The sequence below is a fragment of the Uloborus diversus genome, chromosome 9 (genome assembly GCF_026930045.1).
Source record: "Uloborus diversus isolate 005 chromosome 9, Udiv.v.3.1, whole genome shotgun sequence".
NCBI lineage: Eukaryota > Metazoa > Arthropoda > Arachnida > Araneae > Uloboridae > Uloborus > Uloborus diversus.
In genome coordinates, this window is record NC_072739.1 from 148775520 (window position 1) to 148788030 (window position 12511).

The 12511-nt window shown below is 31.5% G+C and overlaps 1 protein-coding gene across 1 annotated transcript in view; it reads right to left on the bottom strand.

The window, feature by feature from the left end:
- Positions 1-3204: 3204 nt before the first annotated feature.
- Positions 3205-12511, bottom strand: part of LOC129230554 (uncharacterized) — a 50918-nt gene continuing 41611 nt past the window's right edge. The window contains exon 8 of the mRNA XM_054864958.1: positions 3205-4742. The gene's annotated coding sequence lies outside the window, so the exon portion shown is untranslated. The remainder of the gene's footprint in view (positions 4743-12511) is intronic.

Here is a 12511-nt window from a genome sequence, read left to right on the forward strand (position 1 = left end):
CGTAATAATAATATATCACTATCACTAGCTATATAAAAGAAATAATAAATGTCAATGGCAAAAAGTTTTTGAAATAAGTTAAATAAACAACAAAGTAGTTTAACAATTATTTTGTACATTACAAGTATGTATGAAAATTATAAAAAGTAACTTACAACTTGAGTTATGAAATCTGTTTGAGTACCTTTTTTCAGTCTATTCTTTTTTTGAAAAATTCCATAATAGTGGATTGCTTGCTAAATGTCCTTTGAGAAGATATTTCCAAGTCTCGTTCCCCCCTCCTTGTCTACCGTGTTTTACATTTAATATTTATCAATTCATAATGGCTAAAATGTGCATATTTCTTTGTGTTATTTAATTTAATCATTGGCTGCATTATCTATTGTTTTAATTTTAATTTTATTTATTTATTTATTTGTAATGGCAAAGACAAAAGAATTTTGTTACAATATTGGAAATGTTTTGATGGAATATGAATGTTGGTTTTCTTGCTCGTTGTTGGTGAAAAATATTACTTTGTATTTTTACATTAATAATTGTTCTTACTTAATTTTTTACGAAAATATTTGAAAAAATTTTCAGTCAAAATATTAGCAAAAGCTGATTAATATTATTCGAATATCCGGGGAAATTATTCGATTAAGCGGGGATCTTTAACAATACGCCTATGGGAAAATATTAGTTTCCAGGAGGTTTTATTTGTATAAGTGGGGCTGACGGTATAAATGCTAGCGTGTATTTTTGTAAAAATATACTTTAGTTTCTACAGGGAGTAACAGTACAGCGTTTACAGACTTTCAGGGCAGATGGAGTACACATAGATGATGGGAAATCACATAGCAATGCATGGTCAGAAATGCTTTCCTGGTGCGGTAGTGGCGACACAAATCACCAAAAAGACAAGACAAGAACGAGAAAAAAACATGTTTATTATCCTTAGTACAGCAAAAAACTAAGAGAGAAGAATATGAAAGAGCCAACGATCATCATCAAAGTAGGTGCTCGAAATTACGACCCCGAGCCCTGATGCATGCCTCTCATCTTCGGAGCATTGAAGATCGAACGTAAAAGCGAGTGCAGCAACAAAAACCTCGTGTGCACATGCACCGTCATCCGACGCTTTGGTTTACGTAACGTCTATCGTGTACACCAGACAAAAACTTACCAGCATTTTTGCTATATTAGAAATAACAAACATGTCTTTTCCTCTTATTTGTGTCCTGTCTTTTTTTGTACTTTGTGTTGTCACTATCGTGTCAGGAAAGAGTTTCCGACCATGCAATGCTATGTGATTTCCCATCGTCTAGGTGTACTCTATCTGCCCTGAAAGTCTGTAAACGTTGTACTGTTACACCCTGTATATTTTCTGAGTAGCCAAGTCAAAAAAAATTTTTGATTGTTTACCCTAAATCCGGTAATTGTAGAAATCAGTTACCACAAAATTTGGTTAGCACAAAAAATTTTGGCTATTCCATCCAGTTCGTGTGAATGAGGCTTGACTGAATTGATTGTTTCTCTTATATCTACAAGGTGGTACCAGAAACATCCCGGACTGCATTCGTCTTTTTTTATTGCGCGTGTGACTCTACAAGCCGGTCATAGTTCTAAGTAGTTAGGTTATGTCAACAAGTTGTGCTTTCTTGTGTGTTATAAGGGTCATTCCATGACAAATGATCCAAAGTTTTTTCCCACACATTTTTGTATTTCTTTCAAATTTGGAACATCGATTGCACCCTTTGAGGCAATCAAAAATCCAAATTCTTAGATTTTTATCTCTTTTATTTCTTAATTTATCAGACTTTGATTTTTGGAAAAACCCTCTTTTTCTCAGCACCAAATATAGATAGAAAGACTTGGTAAAAAGCATTTTAAAGTACATCAGTTGCTGTTTAATATGATATGTATCATGACTAATTTCATAAAAAATTTCATTTTTAAAAAATGAAATTAAAATTTAAGATTTAAATATCTCAGAAAACACATAATGAATTTTTTTAACTCTCAAAATTTTTGGGTATTTTATCTTTGTTTGAGCAAAAAAGTTGGGGATCAAAGCAAGTGGGAGAAAAAAGATTAAAAGTGGTGGTGCCAGAGGGGGACCGGCTTACCAATCTACAAGTTTATGCCAGATCATTTCAAGCATAGTCATGTTTACTATCTACTCATTAGACCATCATCAATAAGAGAACCCCATATTTAACTAAATACAATCTGAAAAATATCATTATTTCTTAAGTCGAATTTATTTCAAAAACTCATAAAAATATGATCCCATTGAGAACCCAACTTGAAATTTGCACAAACAAAGATAAAATTACCTTGAAAGGTACAATCGATGAGCCAAATTTCAAAGAAATACAAAAATGTGAGAGAAAAAAAATTGTGACATAGAATGACCCATAATTGCATAGCGATTTTTGTGATGGCTGATAAATTTGAACATCGGGCTTGCATCAAGTTTTGCTTTAAAAATTTAGGAATCACACACGGAAACTTTTGCAATGCTTCGACAGGCTTTTGAAGAACATTCACTGAGCAAAACACAAGTTTTTGAGTGGTACGCTTGTTTCAAGGCTGGTTTTACTTCAATTGAAAGTGATTATCGTTCTGGGTGGTCTTCCACGAGCAAAACAGATGAAATTATTGAAAAAACTCGACAGTGAATTTGAGTCGTCTGAGGGAAAATATGCCTCAAAAAAGGTCTGATTTGTGGAAAGGCCAAAATCGACTGTTGCTACATCTTGCGCTGCAATGAAAAGTTTTTGGCCGATAACAACGTGGCTACTGTTCTACATGCTGCCTATTCACCATATTTAGCCCCTTATTAGCCCATATTTAGCCCCTCCTCTCTTCCCAAAAATGAAAATGCAAATGAAAGGTTACCGTTAAGACTGTGTTGAAGACGTCCGGAAAAAACACAGAAAGTTCTCAACAGCTTTTTGGAAAAGCTGTTTTTTTACTTTCCAGTCATGGAAAAAACGCTGAGTTCGTTGAATCAACCCAAATTGATCTTATTTCAAAAGGGATAACAGTCAATAATAGCCCAGGTAAGAAAGCAAAAATTAGCAGACTTAGCCCAGGAACTTTCTGATACCATCGTGTATACATACGAGTGTGTGTAAACATATATAAGTTCATGAAATAAAAGTTCAATATTTGCACTTCGGAGTACCACAGCAAAATGTATGCAATGAATCTTTGAGTAAAAATGGATTTTATTGGAACAATATACATTATTGTCTTTTTTAATTTCTTTTAAAAGCATATATGCAATTTTAATTACCTTTTCTTGCAATACCAAAAAATAATTTAAAGGGTTTTCAATTTATAAGCTCAAGTAGTTTATAATAATATGAATTTCTAAATCAATAATAAAATATCTTATTATTTTTAAACAACTATCAAAATTATTTTTATGAAACATTGCATTTTTAGGTGATATAAAAATTGAAAAAACACAAAATGTTCAAAATAAAGTCACAATGAATGTTTCTCATTGCTGTTTTTGGTCTAAGCAAACTATAAATATATCTGTCATAGGGTTAAATATTTAACCATGACATTCATGCAAATAAAATAAATTTAAACAATTTTAAATCTATCAAATCACAGCAAAAAGATAAGCATAATGTTGAAACTGTTTTGAGGGAAGAAAATTAATTCCACAAATTTATAAAGGAAGAGTAATTAATAGCTGCAATGTTACTACATTAGTTGCCGTTTTAAATTTGTAGATACTACTCAGGCCCACACCCACACCCCCACCTCCCCAGAATAGTATTACCACATAATCTAGGAGAGAACATACGTTTTCTTTCAGTTCAAAGCACATAGAAATAATCTCAATAATTGTATCTACAAAATAATCTGTACATTATCAAATTACAAAGTATTTACATTTTTTACATGTTCTCACTGATTTTCTAAAACTCAACAGCACTTATTTTCTGCAAATAAAGTTAATTGCACATTGAAAATATAATTTGGTCTAAAATAACATTTCTTACTTTAAGAGGAAGCAATTTTACTACAAAATGATAAATTTTCACCTTTTCTGATGAAAATTTATCAAAATTTGTTTTTGATGTAAGAAAAAAAAATAGTAAATTTAATACACTAAATGCATTAATATCACAGATACAAAAGGAACTTGGTGTTACAACTATATAATATACGTACATAAATAAATCTGATTTTTACCAAATAGCTAAAAATAAGTTTTGATATCGTCCTTACAACTTGATATGCAAAAATATTAATTGCCATAGCATTAAATTTCAATGATAACTAAAAAGCTTTTAATTGAGAAGAGAAGAGTGAACATGATAAATAAGAAAACTAAATCAAAATGAATCATTTGATGTGAATGAAAAGAAAAGTTTTCAGACAAAAGAATTACAAAATACAAAGTGAAAGATACAAAAGAATTTTTGTTCGGAAGCCCCTGAGAAATTTTCAGAGTTGTGAAAACATTTTATAAACATGGAATTTTTTAAAGATGAAAGCATCAATGAAAACATAATAATTAACTGCAATAGTTTTTTTTTACTTTAAGATATTAAACATATACCTGCTTCTTTATGAATTTATTTTTGATTATGAGTGCTGGACTGTATCAAAGAGAATGATTGCTTATTCTCCCAGTTAATTATATGACCAAACTTTTAGCATTTCAAAATTTTAAACTTTTGATATGGATTTCTTTACTAATTGTTTTCTTGATTCCTGTTGCTTGATCGATCCTATAAATAAGAATTAAGTTAGTAAAACGTAAATGCAAACTCTTCCATTACTTAACATTTGACATAAACTTATAAACTTGCTGAAAAATAGAACTTTCAAAGAAATAAATGGAATTTAAAGGCAATAGTAGAAGTAATGAGTGCGAAGAATAATCTTTACAACAGTTAAAATTGACATAAATAGTGCTTCAATAAATGATGATTTCAAATAATGTCTTACTTAGAAAACAAAAAAAGACTGCAAGAAAAGATCTTTTGAATAATGGTACTTATTTGATGATTAAGGTAAACACACCAGTAGCGGCCTGTGCTTCATTAGTGACCACTTCAAGGTTTACAACGCACTAGTTTTTCCCACAGTGAAGCATATTTTATCATTTTTAAATTGTGGGTCTACAATATAAATTACCTCTCTTGAAACTCAATGATTGTATTATAGCCCAACTTTTCCTTAATGGCCCCATTTTCTAAAAATGCCAGACTTTCAATTTGTTCAATTTTTTACCCATTTTATCAGACATTTTCATCATTCTTTTAATATCAGCTCAGGGTTGGATCATTTAAATAGAGTGGAAAATGCCTAACACGAAACTGAAGGGACTGAAAAATATTTTCATTAAAAAAGTTTTTATTTAGTGCACAGAACACCATATGGACCAATATATTACTTCCTGTTATCCGATTTATCATGTTAAACGGTTTCGTGTAAAATGCATTTCACTGTACCTCATTACTCAAAAACTTTTCATCAGATGTTTTGAAATATTGAAATGTTAACGCTAGAAGCATAAACATAAGAATACTTTTAAATGGAAATACAACAGCGTTATACTAATTAAGTTAACTGGTTTTCAAGAAAAACAAAATGGAAATGTGGGTCGAAATTTAAATGCAAATTTTTTCACTAACACTTCCTTTATTTTGTACAAGGAAGAAATAAACAATCAAGTGCGTTTAAGTGTCAAGGAAAACTTGATTCTCTCTTCCTAATCCTGAAAGTTAGAAGATGAAAAATTTTGGAAGCAGTTAGATTAAAAAAGGGATCATGCTTTTGAAAAAAATTAAAATAGTTGACTTTTGATAACACTTTTGCTATATTAAACAACATAATTTTGAGAAAAAAATAGAACCGAATTCAAAATTACTCTAACACGTGAAAAATAATTTTATTCTTTGAACACCATCCATAATACTTTTAAACGTAATTTTTTGAAGTTGGCGTAAAAACAAAAAGTAAAATCATGTGTAACCATATTTCGTTCATAGTTTTTGTGAAATTCATCCTAAATCAGGAGCGAAACATGTATACCGTTACTCAAATCAGCTGTCCACAATGAAAAATAATGTATGCAGTGGTATCGAAGAAACTGGGTCCGGTTAAATTTATAGTTGTACTAGTTGTTATAGTTGAATTATGGCTACTAATGATTTTATCTATAGTTTTTGCGCCAACTTCAAAAATTATGTTAAAAAGTATTATCGATGGTATTCAAAGAATAAAATTATTTTTCACTTTTTAGATCAATTTTGTAAAGTCTATTCTATTTTTTTTTTTTTTTTCAAAATTATTTTGTTTCATTTTTTTTAGCGCAAATGTATTTCCAAAATAGTACAAAGTTACCACCCCGAAACTTCACCTTATTTTTTCATAAAAGTGCTCCATATACTAGAAAAAAAACTATAAACACGCCTTAAACTTTAAGTGATTGGCACTAAAAATATGTCCTTGTTCCTCTCTGGGATTCATTTGTACGTTAATTTAATTATAACCATTTAAATATAAACAGCTTCTCAAACTAATGTATATTTTACAACATACAAGTTGCTTGTGACGCAATCCCATATCTCCTTACTATTCCTACTTACTACCTCTCAATATCTATTATTGGCATAGGTGATTCTCCTCGCTTCCAGGTTTAAGTTTGCCCCCACTATAGAGCAATGACGGGGAATAAACTTGATGCATGCTTCAGAGAAGCCTTCATTCAACATTTTCATAACAATCACTATTAATATTACTGTTATATGGTAACAAAATTTTGCAACAATGGGTTTTTATTATGGAGGGAGGGGGATCCACGAAGCAGAAACTAGAAGAACGCTCCCTTTCCAAAATCCTAGATGATTCTGAGGGTTTTGTCTCAGATGACTGTGTAATTGATGCCACAACTAGACCACCATACAGTGTTGCCAGATTGGGGGAAATTTCCCCATTTTGGGGAAATCTGGTGCTCTCTGGGGAAATTTTGGGGGGAAACGGGTTTTGAGGGGAATTCTTTGGAGAAAATTTTTTTTCTTGGGGAAAACCTGGGTAAAAAAATTTTGGGGAGAATAAATTGTAATTAAATTTGCCTTTTGACATCTGGTAGTTACATTATTTGTATCAAACAACGTTGGTTTAGCTTTGCTCGACTTTATGGAATTTGCATTTCCTATTATGTGGAATATTATGCTACGGAATTTGCATTAATAGTTCTGCGTGAGTTATTAGTTGATACGTGAAACAGGAAAAAGAAGTGTGGATAAATATATACAAAAATCGTGGTTTAAATATACATACAGAAGCATAGTAGTAAATGCGAGTAGAAAAAAAAAATATTTGGCTAATTCTTATCTCTCGGTCAGGCAATTGTATTTATGACCAGTGGCACCCGCACGGCTTTGCCCGTAGTAGAATATTAAAAGGTATTTTGGTTCCCCTGTATATTTACAAATAATGCATGATGAATTTCTTGCCAATCGGCTTGCCCACGTTACGGTTCCACATTATGATAACTTGGTAATTTAGTCGTCCGTCTTATGATAATTTTGCTCGGGGAAATGTTCTTAAAATTGGAATAAAAAAAGAACAAAATTAAATATTCGAAAAATCGCTTAAAGGTGCACACCCCCATGCTACGAACTGATTCTTTGCCAAATTTCATGAAAATCAGTCGAACGGTCTAGGTGCTATGCGCGTCACAGAGATCCTGACAGAGAGATCCAGAGCGAGAGACTTTCAGCTTTATTATTAGTTAGTAAAGATAAAAATAGATAAAGACAAAAAAAAAGCAAAAAATGGAAAGAAAAAAAAAGTTGGGGAATTTTATAAGAAAATTAGGCTATTTGGGGGAAAAAAATTTATTCAAGCGACAAAAATATCAGAGGAAGTCGATTCATTTTATGAAAATATTAGTGGAAAAATAATTTTTGAATTAGGGGAATTTTGATAGAAAACATCGTTTTTTGGGGAAAAGTCGGAAGGGAATTGGGGGAAATCTGGATTTGACCATCTGGCAACACTGCCACCATATCAAAGATGGTTCAGTAAATAACCAAAAATGTGAATTATCACTGCCAGGGAAATCTTTACATAAAAATATTCCAAAATACCTTGAGTCTGACCACTGCTGGGTCTGGGGTAAACCAGGCAGGATCCATCCCTTCAAGTGGCAAATTGAAATGTATCGATAGAGCACAAGTGTGGTCCCAAAAGGGTGTCATGATCTCTTTAAGAGACCAAAGAAAGCTTAAAATTTCACTTTTCATTCTTTTGCTCTGCAAAATTTCTAAGAGAAAACCCCAATTCCCACATCCTTTCCTAATATCACAATGAATAACTTTAAAAATGCATTTTTATAGAGAATACATTTCTAAAACATTTCCAAAAAAGAGTCACTTTTCTGCGCTCTTTCTACCAACTTGGCCCTCAACTCCATAACTTCACCAGCGACGTCAATTTTCAAAAACATTTCGACAGAAAATCACTGCTCCCTGTCTTCCATTAACGTTATTAAAAAAAGGCCTAAATAGTGATTTTTGACGGAAGTTTTTAAGTTTTCTCAAGGACTGTCTTTTTTTCAGACCACCGTCACTTATTGTAAAATCTGTACAGAAGCTTTTAACGAAAAAAAAGCGAACATTTGGCGAATTATAGCTATGTTATTGTTAGGGTAATTTAAAATTGTTATTTATGTAACAAAAAAAGGTTTTTTCAGAAAATTTGTTCTGGACGAACGAGGGCCAGATAAATGAGATTCTACTGTAATTTCAAAAACATTTCATATACACTTGATGAACATAATTTCAAAAAAGGTTCTCCTCCCAAATCCAATCTGGATCTGAATAGGGAAATTGCATGAAATTGACTGTTTTTTTACCCATAACTTTTTTCTAATGAACAAATATGGTCAAAGTAATGGGACCTGCAGTTTGACCATCGATTACATGGAAAGGCTAATATCCGGTTTATAGGCGGAAATGGACGTATCTATTAGTTTATAGGGGTGTGAATTGGTTTGTTTCAGATGTGCACTTTTTCATCTCTTTTATTTAGCCTTAGTTTTGTAAAAATGAAAAATTGCTTGCAGCAACATTTTTTAAAACTAAAGTAAATTCTATCTCTATTCTCACGGCAAAAGTTAATTGATTTATTTATTCACAACAAAGTTTTGAGCTTACCATTTTGCTTTTACGTTCCTGAACGAAATGAAAATATTTTCTTTTCTTTTTGTTGTTTCCATGGTAACTACCTTTGTTTCCCCTTACTTTATTTCTGACCAGGGTTAGCAGGTTTCTGCCAAGGCGGTAAAAACCACTGGTAGAAACCGGTTAAAACCGGCATGGCAAAAACTAGTTTCTGTCGGCAAAAAGCCAACCCTGTTTCTGACAGGGTTGGCTTTTTGCCGGCAGAAACTGGTTTTTGCCATGCCGGTGGCCTGACAGGGTTGGCTTTTTGCCGGCAGAAACTGGTTTTTGCCCTGCCGGTGGCAGAAACTGGTTATAACCGGTAAAAACCGGCAGAAACTGGTAGAAACTGCCAAAAACTAGAAAATGTTTTTAATAGCTCTAGTAATTACTTAATGACAGGCAATTAAGTAAAATAAAATACATAACTCATTTCGTCATTGCAAAAACTTAATATAATAGTTATTTAATAATTAGTGTAAAAATATGTTAAATAACAAGACTGACATTTCTAAAGCAAAGTAAAATTTATTGTAGTTGAAATTGCTATGTGTTAGAAATTTTAGCCTTGTAATGTTGTAAGTAACAAATTTTTCAGTTTGTTTATAATTATTTTGTTTGCATTTAATATAAAGTGTGATATATCAAATATTTAAATAAATAGATTTTTTTTTATTTCATTAAATTCTAAAATTCAGAAACTTGTCATTTTACACTTAATATAACTGAATAAAGCTATTCTCAAAGAACAAAGAGCTCCCCCCCCCCCATTTTGATTTCTATGGAAAGCTAATAATCCAATTATATAAGTACTAACACAGTCTTCAACTTTGCTGCATGTAAGAAACAATATAATTGGTTAGATTCACTGACTCATAAATGTAAAGAGTTTCATTGGTTGAAACTAGGGGTGCAACATAGATGTCGATGTTTTGGAAACATCGATTTTTTTGTTAAAACATCGATGTTTTTAACATCAATGTTTTACTTTCAATGTTTTTGGACTATCGATGTTTTGGTTTCGATGTTTTTTCGATGCTGATGTTTTTGCATTTTAATTGAAAATTATCATAAAATTTTGCTCCAATCTTCTCGCTAGGTAATTAAGTTTACTTATGGAGTTGCCAAAAAAAATCATTTTTTGCACCCGTTTTATAAGAACAATTTTTCTGCGTAGAGGATGATTTTTGGGAAGATCACTACAAGATAGTAAAAGATTAACTGGAGAGTAAAAAAGAGATCAAAGCTATTGGCAGAACCTGACACTGGTAGTCTGGTGCCAGAACTTGCAGTCTATTTCAAGGCTCCAGTTCTTAAACTAAAGGAAAATCCTATACGCATTTGATAGTGATGGAAACTTCTGTTCCATCGAAAGAGATGTTTCTCAGACTGGTGGGATAGTCTGCGAAAAGAGAAATGCCCTTCTGGGGGGACAAAGTAAGGAAACTTCTTTTTCTCCAAACTGTCAACACCAATATTTGGGCTTACTTATCAATTTCCTCCAACAAGTCGTCCGTCTATTACCTTAAATTTGTGTTTAATTATTAACTAACAGTACAAAACATATTTCTTACTCTTAAAAATTATTGTTAGAGTTAATTTTGTATTTTTAAAATAATTAGCACAACTTTTTCTCATCATTCAACTGACGGTAAGTGCATGATGCATTTTTTCTTAGATTCGTTTTTGATGTAAATTTACTTTTAGTTTAATTCAGTTTGAAAATATTTAATTATTTCTATAACTAGATTGTATTAACCGGTGCTTGTCTTATTATCAATTTTTGCCCAACTATAATACCAAGCTGTTGCGAAATTATTCTTATTAAATTATATTCATGATTTGAGGTTCAGTATTTTCAATATATTCATCGGATACGTATTTTTTTGTATTGCTTAAATTAGTGTAGTATATTCAAAAATGTATGTTATACATTGATAAAAAGATCGATGTTTTAATTTCTAACATCGATGTTTTGATGGGATTGAAAGAATCTTCTCAAATTTCTCCTTTGTGCACAACAAATTAAGAAATTGTTTAGGTTTAGAAACAGCGTCAAAACTTGTATTTTGTTACAGGCTGCTGTAGTGTGAAAACAATGTAAAATTTGATTTTGAATGGTGATAATGTTGTAAATAAATTGTATTTGGGTTAATATTTAATTATTTTTCTTATACATTTTCTATTGTATGTCAGGAATTGCATTTATGTCATTTTTTGAGTTTCTGCCAGTTTCTGCCATAAATGTGGCAGAAAGGGGTTTTTGCCATGCCGGTTTTAACCGGTTTCTACCAGTGGTTTTTACCGCCTTGGCAGAAACCTGCCAACCCTGATTTCTGAGAATGCAATAAATGAATAAGGCACTAGTGACATTATAAAACGCGTGTATCAATATCTCATCGCTATTTTCCCATCTTCCCTGCTAGATTGAATCAGATGGAATCGTCTTTACTTGGCAGATTGCCAGATTACATACAATCCGTGGTCAAACAGTAAGTTGAACCATCCCCTATCCATTAAAAAAAGAATCATCAAAATCGGTTTATTAGGTAAGACGCTGTGAGTGGGCAAACAAAAATACATACGCTATGAACTGATAACCGCCTCTTTTTTGAAGTCGGTTAAAAAAATCAAATACTTCTTGGCAGAGCTAAACTAATGTCTTTTCCTCGGTTTTTCTTTTCTTTTTTAAATTTTAAGTTGACTTTCAACAGAACTATAATTGTCAAAATAATTCATTGATTACTATTCAGAATTCCTAGTCAAGAACTTTAGTTCAACTGCATATTAAATGTGATATTTTTCATATTTTGAGGACATTTAACCAAAGTTAATTAACATATTTAATGCATACTACAATGAGTAAAAGAGTATCAATGAATTGATGATGAGAAGTAGCAACTTCAGCAGCAAAATGATAATTTTGATTAATGATGGTAATCCTGGAGGGAATTAAATTTGCTAACTAGGGAAGGATTAAAATAATGCTCAAAAATAATTAAATGAATAACTAAAATAGAATACCAATAAAAGCACTAAACAAAGAAATTCCAATACAGAATTTTAACTAAGATGTGAAGATATGGCATTTTAATAAACAAAAGTACAGACCTGCCAACCTTATAAAATGAAACAAATAGGAAATTGGGTTAGAGTTTCAAGGGAAGAAAAAAAGGGAAATTTAACTGACATTATTTGAGGGGAAAATATGGTTTTATCAAGCATTTCTAATTTAAAATAAACTAATATTATACACAAATCGAACACCTTCTCAGAGAAAAAAATTACATGTAAAAGAGCATGAAAATAACATAGGGTTTTTC